General features: G+C 43.5%; 1 long non-coding RNA gene across 3 annotated transcripts in view; it reads left to right on the top strand.

Annotated features, from left to right (window-relative positions):
- Window positions 1-16,138, top strand: part of LOC147019341 (uncharacterized) — a 127,265-nt gene that overhangs the window by 100,320 nt on the left and 10,807 nt on the right. The window contains exon 3 of one of the 3 annotated variants that reach the window (XR_015062746.1): window positions 11,307-11,396. This is a non-coding gene — a long non-coding RNA (uncharacterized LOC147019341). Of the gene's footprint in view, window positions 1-11,306; window positions 12,858-16,138 lie in introns of those variants that run through there. The other 2 variants (XR_015062747.1, XR_015062745.1) reach the window with 2 other exon arrangements.

The raw sequence follows: 16,138 nt of genomic DNA, 5'->3' as shown, positions 1-16,138 counted from the left end.
GTGTAACAAAAGTCGTGGCCATTTTCCAAGATGGCCACCATCAGCTGTTATAGTACCTTCGATATTGTCGATGAAATCCATTGTAGGGGTAGAAGACCTGACTTATTTGTATTTTGTACCTCATGCATCCATCCATCGGGACGATACTCTATACAGAGCATTAGTGCTGCTTAAGCAGTCTTCTGGACAGGTCGCCACTCCAATGCAGGATACTCGAATGGCTCAATCATCCCAGCAAGCTGGTACTCATTTTGCTGACCTCAGAATGATGACAGGCAGAGTCAACCCCACCTGGTATGAATTCAACAGCAAAGGGAGACTTGAACTCAGGATGCTAGGATCCCAAGCTCACAACCCTAACCATGAAGCCAACACCAAGCATACTGCTGCACCTGAAAGCAGAAATCAGATGTTGCTCCAGTATTCTTATTTTCTAAATCAAATATATATATATATATATATATATATATATATATATATATATATATATATATATATATATATATATATACTTATTATATATTATAAAGCTCTTTCGAACCACTGATTGACTGACTGACTCACATTAAAGATCGGTACCTTCCGAGAGGTAATAAATGGGGGAAAAAAATGCAGGTGGACGACCCGAGACAATGGGGAAGTACGGTTCGTATGCTTACACAATGTGTAAGCACACCCTGCTACAGTAATCATATATATATATATATATATATATATATATATATCGATATAGGATAACAAGAAGAAAGAGTAATGACAGACATTTGCCAAAAATGGCTGCCAAATATTTACATGAATATTGTGTCTGATGGCACCAAGCTTCTGCCCTGCTTTGACCACGATACTCCTCCAACTCTCTCCGCTCTCCAACCACACCTACCTTACAGATATCCCTCCTCACACAATCCTCCCATCTCAACTGTGGACAACCTGTTTTCCTCCTACATTGCTCCCTCAACCTATCCGTTCTCTTTGCCATTCTCTCTTCCCCCATCTGCGCCAAATGTCCAGCCTATCTCAGCCGGCATTTCACCAATCTCCTTTTCAAACTCCTCTGCACAACAATCTCCTCCCTCAGTTCTTCCATCCTCCTTGTATCGACCCTCTTCACTCTGTTGTTTCTCTGTCAGTGCCACCATCTCCAGACCGAAAAGGTAGGCCGGAGTTGCACACGACATCAGAACCTTCCCTTTCAACTTCCTTGATATATTTCTGTCTTCCATTACTCCCTCCAACCTCTTCCGCACTTCTGCCTCTGATTTACCATCCCCAGTCACTGTTCCACCCAGATACTCAAAATTATTTTCCTGTCTGATCTTCCCCTCTAACCTGATTGTCATTTATTTTCTCTGATGCCCAACCCACTTCACCTGTCTTCTCCACACTCATCTTCAGCCCATGCTTCCCAAATGCCTCCTTCCATTCCCACAGTACTTCCTGCATCTCCCACCCACTCTCCACCACAACAGCCAGGTCATCCGCATACAGCATCCTCCCCATACTACGCCTCAAGCTCACCTTCCTGCTTCCCAGCTCCATCACCATGATAAACATGAGTGGGTTGAGAGTGCTTCCCTGCCTCAAACCGATGTTCATGCTGAACTCCTCAAACATCCCAGGGCCATCCAAGACTCTTCCCTTTGTTCTCTTGTACATCCCTTCGACCAAACTAACTTCTGCTTCCAGCACTCTCATCCATCTCGGTATTGCCATCACCATCTCTCTGGAGAGTGTTGTAGACCTTCTCCAGGTCCACATACCCTAATGCCACCTCACCTTGCACCTCCAACCTCTTCTCTACCATCTGTCTCAGCATGAACATCCCATCCATCGTCCCCATACCCTTTCTAAACCCCTGTTTCTCTTCTCCGATCTCCATCTCCCTACTCTTCCTTATTCTCCCATCTAGAATCCTCTCCAGCTCCTTAATTACATGATTGAGGAGGGTAATGGCCCTGTATTTCCCTGGATATTGAACATCAAAGGGTGGAGGAGCTCCTTGTGAGCCAACGGCCATCCACATCTAGTGCCCAACTATGTCTGCGGATGCCCTTCTGCAGTTGGGTTACTTATTTTTTTAAGGAGGTTGGTGGCAGGATTTGCACTCCAGCCACCGCAAAACCCTTTACTCCGCAAAACACAAAAACGCAAAGAAATCCGAAAACCCACTCCATGGGAGTATCTCCTGTACAGCTGCTCTCTGCAGTTTAGCTCACCGGATGACGGGATTGGGGCAAAGCCTTCGGGACCCCCACTCTTTGATGATAGGAAGGAAACCACGGGGTAACTTTCCCGGGTCAGGTTGCGGTGGTGTGTGTCGGGGTGGTGCTGAGGCATCGTCCACCCGATGGCATTCTCCTTGGGTTAACCTGAGGCGGTCCCTTCGGGTGGGTGCCTGGAATGTCCGATCCCAAAGAGAGGATGATCATCTGTCTCTGTTATCATCTGAGCTCAAGCGTTTGAACATCGGTATTGCAGCACTCTCTGAGGTTTGGAGACTGGATAGTGGCAAGATCATGTTGGGTGGTTGCACCTCTTATTGGTGTGATCGCTCTGAAGGTGACTCTACCCAAGGAGTAGCTATAGATGTGTCTAATAAGCTGACTCCAATGATAATTGAGGTAACACCGATCAACGAGCCGATTATGAGACGAAGGATTCATCACTCCTTGTGTGTTGTTTCCCTGGTCTCTGTATATGCTCCGACTGAGGCGAGTGATCTCACCGTGAAGGATGCATTCTATGCCACTCTCGAGTCTGTGGTTGATCTGTGCCCCAGGTGAGAAATACTCTTCTAGTCTTGGGGAATTTCAATGCATCGACTGGAACTGATAGGGTGGTTATGAGATGTGTGTTGGTCCCCATGGGTCTGGAACTGTAAACCTGAATAGCACGAAGTTCCTTGACTTTGCAAGAAGTCATGGACTTAGGGTGGCTGGTTCATGGTTTCAGCGCCCACGGGCTCATTGCTGGATTTGGTATTCTAACGCTGGTGGTGTGGGAAAGGAGAATGACCACGTGCTCGATGGTCACTGGAGGATGATCCAGAACTGCAGGGTCTACCTGAGTACTCAGTTCCTCAATACCGTCCACAGGCTTATGGTAGCAACTCTGAAGTTGCAGCTTGAATCCAGGAAAATGGTACATCCAGCCGAGGCTGGATGTTGGAAAACTCAAGGATGAGAGGGTATCTGAGGAGTTTGCGAACAGGCTGAGTGTGGATTTGGGGGGTCGAGGTGCTTTGGGGAATGCTGAAGAGTAGTGGAGTGCCTTCAAGAACACTATCCTTGATGTTGCCGGTGGATGTATTGGAACTCATAGTAGGGTGAAGAATAATTTTGTCTCTCAAGGGACACTGGATACCATTGACAAGAGTCACAGGGCCAGGCTTAATGGTGGAGCTGAGCTGTTCAGGGAATTGAGGCATAAAACTGTAGGTGCGCTGAAGGTGGACGAGGAGGCCGATGTGCGAGGAATCTGTGAGGGGGTAGAGCATCACCTGTGGTCATGTGATTCTCGACCTGCTTTCAGGGGAATTCACGCATTGTGTTCCTCCAAGCCCATCCCTCAGTTACAGCAGTTAGAGCGGAGTTTGGTAGGCTCTCAGCTGAGGAGTCCGAAGTGAAGGCCTTCTGGGCAGGTTACTTTGAGCAGCTGTAACAGGCTGATCAACGAGCTGTTGAGTTGGATTTTAGAGGTGTTACTATCACTCTTGCTGACCCTCCCTATTAACCATCCCCATTGTTACTCTGCTATACATATTCACCCTATTGCTGACTGTGCTCCACATTTGTTTGTTGAAACACAGGCTGCCGTAAACCGGTTGAAATGGGGTAAAGCTCCTGGGACCTGTGGCATCCCTGCTGAACTTCTCAAGGCTGGTGGAAATGCTGTACTCATGTCGTTACACGCAGTTCTGTGCTCTGCCTGGAATTCAGGCATCTTCCCAGTTGACTGAAGGAGAGGCCTTGTTGTCCCTTTCTGGAAAGGAAGGGTGATCGCCAAGACTGCAACAACGACTGAGGGGTAATGCAGCTCTCAGTGCTGGGCCAGGTCTTTGCTCAGATAATTAATGATGGGGTTCACCACCATTTGCTTGAGCACCAGTGTCCAGAACAGTCAGGCTTTAAACCAAAAGAGTTCAACAATTGACCGTATCCTTGCCATTCAGGTCCTCACCGAACGCAGACGAGTTTTGGCAGGGGCTGCTTGCAGCCTATGTTGATCTCTGCAAAGCGTTCAATTCAGTGAATCTGGATGCCCTCTTGAGGATTCTTGGTCTTCGTGGGGTGCCACCAAAACCGATCAATCTGATGTCTGAACTATACTCTAGTACTGAGGTTGCTGTGAGATGTGGTGATACCATCTCCGACTTATTTCCAGTTGTTACTGGAGTTTGTCAGGGATGTGTACTGGCCCCCACACTTTTCAGCGTTTGCATGGAGTGCATTCTGGGGAGGATATCAGAGAGATCAACCTGCGGTGCATCTCTTGGGAATGTCAAGATCTCTGACCTTGATTTCACAGATGATGCAGTCATATTTGTGGAGACTCTGGATATCCTTTTGGGGACCCTCGGGGTGCTGAATGAGGAGTCAGAGCCGCTGGGATTACGGGTTTACTGGGTCAAAGCTAGGATGCAGGCTTTCAATGACATCTTGGATGCTGATCTCTTGTCTGTACCTGTTTGTGGTGAGGATGTTGAGGGCACGGAGAGATTCACTTCCCTTGGCTGTGATATTCATGTCTCTGCTGGCTGTGAGTCAGGGGTCAATAGACGTCTGGGTCGGGCATGGGGAGTCATTGATTCACTGGATCATGGGGTGTGGCGCTGTCGGTACCTGGGCAGGAGGACGAAGGTCCAAGTCTTTAAGTCCTTGGTGCTTCCAGTCTTGTTCTACAGATGTGAGACTTGGACTCTGACCAGGGATCTGAAACAGAGACTTAATTCCTTTGGTACCAGGTCTCTTCAGAGAATCTTTGGCGATCGCTGGTGAGACTTTGTGTCCAACGAGCGGTTTACTGAGAGAGACACAAATGGAGATTTGTTTCCTGCATAGTCCGTGAGCGTCAGCTGCGGCTGTATGGACATGTGGCTCGTTTTCCTGACACTGATCCTGCTCACCAGATTCTCTTAGCGAGGGAGTCTTATGGTTGCTGCAGGTTGATTGACATCTCATGGCGATGTCTCCCATACCTGACTTGACCTGACCATCACATCACCCTTCCCCTTCCATATCGGCACAATTAACCCTGTCCTCTACTCCACAATTGAACCCTCTCTCATTGTACATTCAACAGCCTCTTCGTCCAACTGAGTGACTTCTTCCACTGCAATTATCAACTGTGTACACACCTCATCAATGCCTGGTGCTCTTCCCTTCTTGATCCTTCTTCAATGCCGTCTACACTTCCTCCTCTGTGATCTCTACCAACTCCACTTTCCCCTCTACTTGTATGGACATTACTGTCATGGGACAAATCTGCGATGGCCCGAGAGCCAAAACACTTCCTAAGGATATGCCCCAACTGTGTGCCAAATGCCACGTTTCTCTCATAAAAGGCACAATTCCACCAAATATTTCACATATCTGTGGCAGTTTCACCTCTGTCCACCTTTGGTTGGTGGAGGTGACAACACCATGCTCGTAAGAGTCTTTATACGTCGATCCTGGCCTGCTGCCACAATATAAGTTGCATATCTTGCCAAGCGAAATGGAGAATGATCATGTGACATGATTCTTTTAAAATCTTTAATAAAAAAAAAAATCTTTTTAATATTATGACATGACAGGTTCAAAACCTCAATACTGTGTGCACATCATTTGAACGCACCTTTCATAAGGAGGTTGCGTCGACAAGTTTGTTACAGCAAATCACAAGGGTACCACAATAGCGATGCCATTGTCTACCGTACAATTGGAAACAACACAATGGTGGTATCATCAGAATTCTGTTCTTCTGTCATTCAGTGTGAATCATGACAAGTGAAACAAATATAGCGAATCCGTAACAACATGACCATCACATGCAATGTTTGCTTGAGCAGCATGCATTTAATTTCATATGCCATGCAATAATTATGAATATATCTATCAACGATGTTTATTGAATACCTCAAACAAACACTCACAGTCATGAGGTGGCAACGGGTCATTTGTCATGTACATTCATGTGCTCATGTGATGGCCACACACAACCAAGTGAGTGTGAAATGTGGGTTCCAGCAGTTAGTCCTCAAAGTGATGTAAATGCGAAGGGCTATTCATGTCAGTCGCTTGAAAAGAAAGGAGACCTTTTATACTTGGTACCACCTACGAACACTTTTTTTTTTACGTGCCTTTCCCAGTCCATCGCTCTTTGCTCTTTTGTCTGTAATCACCGATTTTATCCTCTGATGTCTGGCTGAGCCAAACGAAAAATCTCTTTGATGTCCAGAGTGTTGACGCCACGTTGGCACAGTTTCAACATCTGAAGGTGAGTTGTCATAAGGTCATTGGTTTGAAATTCAATGCTCCACCTGCCACATAAACAGTTTGGTTGGCTGCATTCGGTAAACTTCAATTGATGTCCTGACCCCATCCTCCATGGGACATTTATCGATCAAGTGAAGCATTGCACAATGGATCATTGCATCAAACGAAAAAAAACCCCATAAGGTAGATATACACATATATACATACAGGAGGCTGCAAAAGTAGGTAAACAGTCATGAAAAACAAAACGTGCGCACAAAACGTATTTTATTGATTATACAAGCATATCAATAATAACATACCAAAAATAAACATATAAATAATAAACATATCAATAATAAACATATCAATAATAACATACCAATAATATACATATCAATAATAACATACCAATAATATACATATCAATAATAAACATATCAATAACATACGAATAATATACATATCAATAATAAACATATCAATAATAAACATATCAATAATAACATACCAATAATAAACATATCAATCATAAACATACCAATAATAACATACCAATAATAAACAAATCAAAAATAAACATCAATAATAAACATATCGATAATAAATATATCAATAATAACATACCAATAATAAACATCAATAAGAAACATATCAATAATAAACATATCAATCTAGTATTAAATGAATCCTAGCACCACTATTATAATACTGGTAATACTGGTATAATCCTTACTGTATACCTACTTTTGCAGCCCCCTGTGTATATATATATATATATATATATATATATATATATATATATATATATATATATATATATATATATATATATATATATATATATGTAGTGTATTTGTCCATAATCTATCCTTTTAAATGCTGAGCATCAAGCAAGAAAGCAACGAGTGCAGCACATAAGAATACGTCAAGCAGGAAATTTAATAAAAATGAAATAATAAAGTATTTGGTATGATTCGGCCAGGGTTTGAACCAGACTCAGACATACCCGACTCAGAACAAATACTCAAACCATCACATCACCAAATCAAGCTCTTTAACTAATGAGGCAGCAGGGCACAGATCAAGTCCCATCACAGCCCTTGCTCCACAACATGTTAGCAACAAGTGTTGTCTGCCACGCGAGCACATTGTCTCTGCTCTGCTGATCATCAGTTGAGGTTTGCAGTCAGGAATAACAAAACGAAAGGAGCAATATACAATATATATATATATATATATATATATATATATATATATATATATATATATATATATATATATATATATAAAATACAATTTTATTTATCCGCTAATCGCACCACTTGCCTTTTCGGTGAATGGTTGAGATTAGCGGGAACAATCGTCTGGGTGGTAGACAGACGGTTGTTTCTTAGTGGATTGTGCTTTGTGGTTTTACCGTGTGAGACATAATCTGCAGCTGATGCTCACCATTACAACCAGGGGGTGCTAATAGCATTTAAACGACGACTACGGTTGTCATGAGTGACATATTTATACGGTGTGCCGTCCTGATGAAAATTTGGGACGGAAAGCTGTTGAAGTCATGGCGACTCCCTCTTACAGAGGGGTCCAATTGTATGACCACGCATTCTAGCCTTTCGGGGTTAGGATGTGTGTGTATTTTTTTACCCTCGCTGAAGAATTCTGGGATGGTATTACATTTGGACCCTTTTGTCTGTTTGTCTGCACAGAACTTTCATGTGTTTCTCCGCAACTGCTTGTTGGATTGAGAAGAAAATTTTCACCACTGGTGTGATTACTCATGTAGAACGGTATAATGATAGCTATGACGTCATCGGTCACGTAGTGTGGCAGCCATATTGGAAAAACGGAAAAAACTTTGGACCTCTGTATCTCTGAAATCGCACCAAGGAAAACATTGAAACTTGGCACATAATGAGTACTCCTCATGTGGAGTGAGGGTGATTTTTTTTTTTTGTGATGTCATAGTTTCCCTCGTTATGACGTCATAATTGCATATGTAGAACGCCACATCCGATCAGTATGAAAATTTTTGAGGGTCATCTAGGGATAAAATGGTCCACAGAAAGCAATTTCGTGACATCATCGGTCACGTGATTCAGCAGCCATTTTTTTTTTAACCTTCAAAAACGTTCTTCTCTGAAGTGGCTGAACAGATTGAGGCAGAACTTTACATGTATGACCGCCTGTCCATGAGGAACAAAAGGTTCACACATATGATGTCATTGGTCACATGGTTTGGCAGCCATATTGGATTTACCCTAAAACCAATAAAAATACACCACTCAAAAGCAGTCTTGGTGAGGGTTTGCAATCTCTGATTGCTCTTTTTCTTATTTTGACCATGTGCTTCAGTCTTTGGGCTGAGGGGTATGTGTATGCCAACGGGATGGTCAAGGTGGACTGTGCACCTTGGCCATGGGGTCAAGGTGCACGTCCTAAGCTGTTTAAATGTTTTGATAGTTTTTTTTTTAACTTTTTTTTGTTTTCAAAAGGCACCTTCATAATGAGGGTAAATAATCCCAAATTCAGGATGGCATGCTGTTGCAGTCATGGGGACTCACTCCTATGGAAGTCATCCAATTGTATGACCATGCATTCTGGCCCTTTGGGGTAAGAATGCGTGTGTTTGACAATGTGCTTCAACCTTTGGGCTGAGACGCATGTGTGTGCCAATGGGCCAGTCTTGTTGGACTGTGTACCTTGGCCATGGGGTCTGCGGAGCACGTATGAAGATGTTTAAATGTATTGATTTTTTAAACCTTTTTAGACAAAAAGGCACCTTCAAAAGGGGCAATTAAGTTCAAAATCCAGATATTCAATGTCTATAGAACTCGACAACAAATGGGTAATCCACATAATTATTTATACTTTTTTTGTATACACTGTCGAGGCTCGTATGAGAACTAACACACAGAAACGCACAACAAGGGGAGCAGGAGCCAAGAGGGGTGGGAGAGGGAAGGAAAAAAACAACAGTTAGTGCAGGGCCATATGTCTCCAAAATGGCTCCCGTGGGCAATTCATGTATATTTCCTAATTCCTACTGGAATCTAATCTACGATGACCACTGAATCAAAAAAAAAACATTGGCGCCAATTTTTTCGAACACTTTTTCCCGCCTTTTTGTTCATATGAACTATGACGCCATAGAATACACATAAAAATGCAAAAATAGCATTTTGGCTGTCATCTACAATGCTATTTAAAATTTTCCTGCTCTCATACATACATAATGGTGTCAATACCTCTAGTTTAATATTTATCACATAAAAACTAGGAAAAAAGCATGCCTCAATCATCGTTTTGTTTTCTATTCAAGTATGATATATCATACCTTTTATAAGTCTATGGAAAATGGAAAACTAAAGTCTTGTGCTGGGGTTTTCAATATATCTTCATTATATTCAAGGGGACCTATCAAACCATCATATGCAAATTAGTTATGATGTCATAGTAATATAGTGTTCACCATGCATTTGATGTATGCAATAGTGCCATTATACATGAAATGGTTTTAAAACAAGGAAACCAAAAAAAGGCGGGAGCACCAGCCCAGAGGGAAGAGCAGTGCTCCATCAGGCTGTAGATGAAAGCTTTGTATGTGGTCAGGAGTTCAGGTGTGCAAAGGAAGGACTTTGCATGATGGAGGATTCCCAGTCGGCAACATGGACATATCTGGAGCTGACCGCATGAGCTACGTTTCAAGAACATCATCCTCATCGCCACTGTCGTCACCTGCAGTATGTATGTATGTTAAAATTATGTTCTCACAAGCTACTTCGCAGGTACACATATCTGTGCATTTGAGATTGTGCTTCCGACATGAGCAGATCATCGTAGAGCAACTTCCTTTACGTCCACATTTGACTAGTTGAAGCACAGCCTGAGGTGCTGGCAAAACTGTTGTTGGTACGGGAAGAAGCCGGTCACCTTCCAGACGCCATCCATGAGAAGTTGGTGGAGGTAGAGTTGAAGATGCAGTGCCGCATTGTTCATAACGGTGGAGGCTCATAACGCATTTGCTGATCAGTTTTAACCCGATACATAATTTGTTGGCCAAGAATGCATGCCTTTTCGTCGACATCACTCGAATGCTTTTCAGTCTGAAGTTCAGTTGACACACCTGCCATAATCCAGCAGAGTAAGTTCCCAAGCTTGGAAGGGATTTTCTCTGTCATGTCTGATCCTAGAGTACCATCATATTCCCAAGGAGTTGACTTTAACATGACCTTGCGTACAATCTTTGCACATTGATATATGAGTCTCATGTCACTGTCAACATCAGCTGCACTAACAGCAGCCTCAATTGCCGCTATCTTAGCAGCATTCAAGCAAAAGCGATCCGCCTCATTTCGACAAGGAGCAGGGATAAAGTCTATGTCAACGTTATTGTCATTGATAATTTTCCTTACATATTTGCGAGAAGGTGAATCATCTACATTGTGTTGCCGTAATATTCTCAAATAAGCTGTATGTGCATCATCAATAAAGAGGATACGTCCAGCCTCAAGTAGATTCTTGATGAGATCCAGGAACTCTATTTTTGCAGCAATCTCATTCTCATTCACAGATTGCTCTTTGGTATTTTTTACACTTGTATTTCCCGTACCGCGTGCAACATGTTTTGTTCCAGCATGTTTGATGGTATCTGACATCAATTGAGAGGGCATCATCAGGTTTAATAGCACTACTAAGATAAACCTTGAATATGTCTTTGTCACAGTTTGTCACGTAATCATGAAGTTGCTTTCCTCGGCTTCCACTCTGGATTACATGCACATGTTCTTTTTCTTTGTATGTTTGACAGAAAAAAAAAACACATTTGCTTGTCATATCTTGCAGTAGATGAGCGGGATAGGCGTACTTCATGTGATGGTCCTGGAGCGAGATCTGGCGTTGATGAAGTTGAAGGTCGTCCAGCCTTTGGCAAAAGTACATTGATATTTTTGGAACTTACTTCTTTCTCAAATCTTACTTTTGCTCTTTCCAGCTTTTGAGAATTAACCGCATTCTTTCTACAACTAGCATGGACTGTTGCACCATAGCGTTTGAGCATGTCGTCAGTAACATGTTCCAATCGTTTGCTCACATCAATAAGGTCACTCTCGCCATATTTAGCTCGGGCTGCCACATAATACAAAATGTTTTTATATGTCCCTTGCTGAACGTTCTTGACCAGTGGCTCACTTGTAAGGGTTTGGCATATAATGCACCGACTATAGTCATTTATAATTTCTATCCGTGGTCTTTTCTCGGGACTTGGCTCCATTGCTTAGTCAGGAAAGGGCAGGGTAACAGATCAATCTTGCTTGTTGTCTTGCCTTGTCATGCCTCTAAGAACAAAACAACAAACAAAAGAACAAAAGTATAAGTGATCTGCAATTTTTGTCATCCATACTAAATTATAAAAAAAAAAATCAAACCAGAACTTGTTGTTGCCATGTTTGTGACGAGACTTGATGAGATCATACTTTTATATGGCGTCATTACATCACGATTCGTTAGCATGTCACACATGTAAAGTATTATTGATCAATAAGATACTGAAAACAGACAATGTCCGCTAAAATCTATGCATAGGGTCCACAAAATTTAATTTGTATCAGATTTTGCAAAGAAAATTTACATCGTTTAATTTTTATTTACGAATTATGACGTCATACTTCATTTGGATAAGCATTTATGAAAATATGCTTCAACGGATGGTGCCATATTTGACTCCACACACTATCCCTGGCCGTAAATAATATATTAAATGTGCCAACATTTTTAATTTGCACCAAAATTGCAAGGGAATTGGTCTATACTGTGTATTGGTATATTGAACTATGACGTCATACCTAATTTGCATTAAAAAATATGCAAACATACTCGAAAAATTGGCACCAAAATGTTTTCCCTTACATCATAAATAATGATTTCCCGCAAAGCATACAAAATAAACATCCAAATCCCACGGGATTACATAAGGCCCTGGACTAAGTGGGTAACAGAGACATGAGCAGATCTGTGGAAGGGAGAAGGATCGGGCGGGTTACACGGGGTAAAAAAGATGGACACGACAGGGACTTTCAGGAAGGAAAGCAGTGAATTTGAAGGAGGTGGGTTTTGGGTGGATTGGCGGGGGTAGAAAAGATAATGGTTTTCGATGGGGGAAGACGAGAGATGGTGGTGAACAGCTGTTTTGAAGACCTGGAGGGAAGAATGGGATTGAAGAGAGTGTGGGAGTTTGTTCCAAAGGTGGGGGAAAAAAGAGGAAATGAAAGAGTGAAGGTGAGCAGTGATTTGAGATTTTGGGAGTTTTACCAGAAGCGGGTTGCTGGTGGACATTGAGAGCCCTGTGGAAATATGGGGGAGGGGGACATATCTCAGACTGAGTGGGGGGTGGGGGGTGAGGCCGGAGAAGAGATGGTAGAAGACAGAAAGACCACTGACCTACCTGCGGTGAGAGATTGAGAGACCCAAAGACTCAGCCTCATCACGGGAGATACCAATAATCCCAAGTGTCTTGGTTTACACAGCGTTATGCTGAGAAAGATGAGAGGCGGGAGCACCAGCCCAGAGGGAAGAGCAGTGCTCCATCAGGCTGTAGATGAAAGCTTTGTATGTGGTCAGGCGTTCAGGTGTGCAAAGGAAGGACTTTGCATGATGGAGGATTCCCAGTCGGCAACTGGCTTTGGGGGCCAGCTTGGAAATATGGCTCTCCCTTGAAAGATCATGGCAGATACTGAGACCCAGAAGCTTGAATGAAAGGACTTCTTCAAGAGGATTGTTGAGAATGTAGATGGGGTGGGGGTTGGGGTTGGTTTCCAGACGGTACTTTTGGAGAGACATGGTGAGAGTGTGAGATTTGTCAGGATTGAAAGACATGTTCCACATGTTGGACCAGCTTGTGATTTGATCCAGATCTGCATAGGGTGAAGAGGTTGTTGCTTGCCGATCTGAGGGATGATGGATGGTATGGCAGAGGATGTAGTCATCAGCAAAGAGAAAAAAGGATTTTCCAGAGAGTGGGAGAGATAATTATTGATGAAAACTGGAAAAAGAATAGGGCCCAGAACACTGCTTTGAGGAACTCCAGCCTGGACAGGAAAATGGGATGAGAGAACTCCATTAAGGGGCACACATTGTCTGCGACAGGAGAAGAAGTCTGCGAGCCATGAGTGGAGATGTCTTTGGATACCATAGGAAGAGTGTTTGGTGAGCAGGGCAGGGTGCCAGACCATATCGAAGGCATGCGATATGTCCAGGGATACGGCTCGGATTTCCTGTCTGGCATTGAGGACCTCCATCCATTGATGGGAGAGCAAAAGCTGCATATCCAGTGTCGAGTGACCTGGTCTGAATCCAAATTGATGATCAAAATCAAGCCATTGGAGAGGAGGAAGAATTTAATGTTTGAAGCGATGATGGATTCCATAACCTTGCTGATGATTGGGAGAAGGCTGATTGGTCTGTAGTTGCAGGATCTGTTTTTGGACCTTTTTTAATGCAGAGTGGTATGTTTGCTGATTTCCAAGCAGATGGCAGATGACCTTGAGAAAATGAGAGGGTGAACAGAACAGAGAGAGCGTGAGCAAGAGCAGCAGAGCAGGTTTTTAGGACACGTGGGCTGATGCCGTCTGTACTGGTTGCAGAATTTGAGTCGAGGTTTAACAGCAAACTCTTCACCTTGTCGGGAGAAAAGGACACAGAGTCCAGGGACAGCTGGGTGCAACTGGCTAAGGTGGGTGCAGAAAGTGATGGGTTTGGGACACAAGATTTGGAAGCAAACATGGAGTTTAGGCATTCAGCCTTTTCACGTACCGTTTCAGCTGTTCAGCCGTTTGAGGTAAGGGAGGGAATGGAGGGGGAACATAGACCAGAAAGAGACTTAACTGGACACCACCAGGATTTGGAGGAGCTCGACAGTTTTGAGAGTTCAGACTTGAGATTAGAAAGATGTTGTTTTCTGGCTCTCCTGAGGATAGATACACACTTGTTACGAGGCTTTGTTGAAGGAACTGAGATTACCTTAAGTTTGATTAGCCTTCCATGAGGCGAAGGCAAGTTGTTTCAGGACAACAGCCTCGCCACAAGCTTCAGTGAACCATGGGTGGGAGGAAGGGTAGGACAACTGAAGACAAGAGGGGATAAATCTGTGAGAGAGAGAGAGAGAGAGAGAGAGAGAGAGAGAGAGAGAGAGAGAGAGAGAGAGAGAGAGAGAAAGAGAGAGAGAGAGAGAGAGAGAGAGAGAGAGAGAGAGAGAGAGAGAGAGAGAGAGAGAGAGAGAGAGAGAGAGAGAGAGAGAGAGAGAGAGAGAGAGAGAGAGAGAGAGAGAGAGAGAGAGAGAGAGAGAGAGAGAGAGAGAGAGAGAGAGAGAGAGAGAGAGAGAGAGAGAGAGAGAGAGAGAGAGAGAGAGAGAGAGAGAGAGAGAGAGAGAGAGAGAGAGAGAGAGAGAGAGCAAATTTCTCTCAAAAAATTCCCAGCATGAGTTGATGTCGGAGGAAGTAGAGATGGGAGACCAGTCTAGTAGTTTGATGGCTGATTGAAGTCCCTGCCAGTCAGCCTGAGTGAAATGCCAGACTTGATGGCACTGAGGAGGTTCTATAATAACAGCCAGAGAGATGTCCACTTTGACAAGCACGTGATCAGATGAACCGATTGGAGCGGAGGAAGAACAGCCGATATTTTCAGTGGAATTGCTCAAAATCAGATCCAGAAGAGATGGAGTACCATTGGTTGAGATCCAGGTTGGGAAGTTGACCGATTGAGTCAGTCCCAATGAGTCACAGAAGTCTTTCGCTGAAATTCCATGACGGGTGAGAGAGGTACCCACACCCAGCCAACTGGCATGATGACAGTTAAAGTCACCAAAAATGAGGAAGAGAGAGTTGGGATGAGAGGACAGAAGTTCAAGCCTCGTTGCCCGCTGAATTACTTCACTAGGGGTTGACACAGCCTGCCATCCTTCCGAGGTCGGCAAAATGAGTACCAGCTTGCTGGGGATGATCGAGTCATTCGAGTATCCTGCGTCAGAGTGGCGACCCGTCCAGGATTGTGCCCAATAGCCAAGGAAACTGCTTTGGCAGCACCGACGCTCTGTACAGCGTATGGTTCCAATGGATGGATGGATGGATGGATGGATGGATAGAAGTTGGTCCATGTTACTTTCTAGAGAACACGTCTATTTAAATTTTACGTAATTTTAGAACCAAATTCTGGAGAACTGCCTTTTCTCTTGATTAAAAATTCTTTCTGTAGAGTTTCTACAGAATATCTATAGAATTTCTATGGGAAAGTTCTCCAGAATTTGGTTCCAAAAGTACCGGAGAATTTCTATAGAATGTGCGTCTAAATTTTCTACGGAATTTCTGCAGAACATTTTTTTGAGGGTTGTTCCCGCTATTCCACAAGCATCGACTTTGCATGAAAAGAAAAAGCTGCTGGTTTGATTCCAAGCCTCTATGCTCCGACAGTATTTCTCGTATGCTGTTAAGTTCTTCATCACTCACAATTGTCTTTCTGCTCCACTCGAGCCACGCATTTCACTCCAGGAGTTAACGAGAAACAGGAACCTTGTAACCCCTCTGAATTGCTGGTGTCACCAATGAGCTCTATGTGCTCTACAAATCAAGTGTTGATGGTGGTAGATGTTTGTGCCCCTGACATAGCATTGAAATGTAGACAGCTCA

This window comes from Eptatretus burgeri, chromosome 10 (genome assembly GCF_056783735.1).
Source record: "Eptatretus burgeri isolate ZD-2024b chromosome 10, Ebu_testis_v1, whole genome shotgun sequence".
Taxonomy (NCBI): Eukaryota; Metazoa; Chordata; class Myxini; order Myxiniformes; family Myxinidae; genus Eptatretus; species Eptatretus burgeri.
This window is presented reverse-complemented; position numbering and strand designations above follow the sequence as displayed.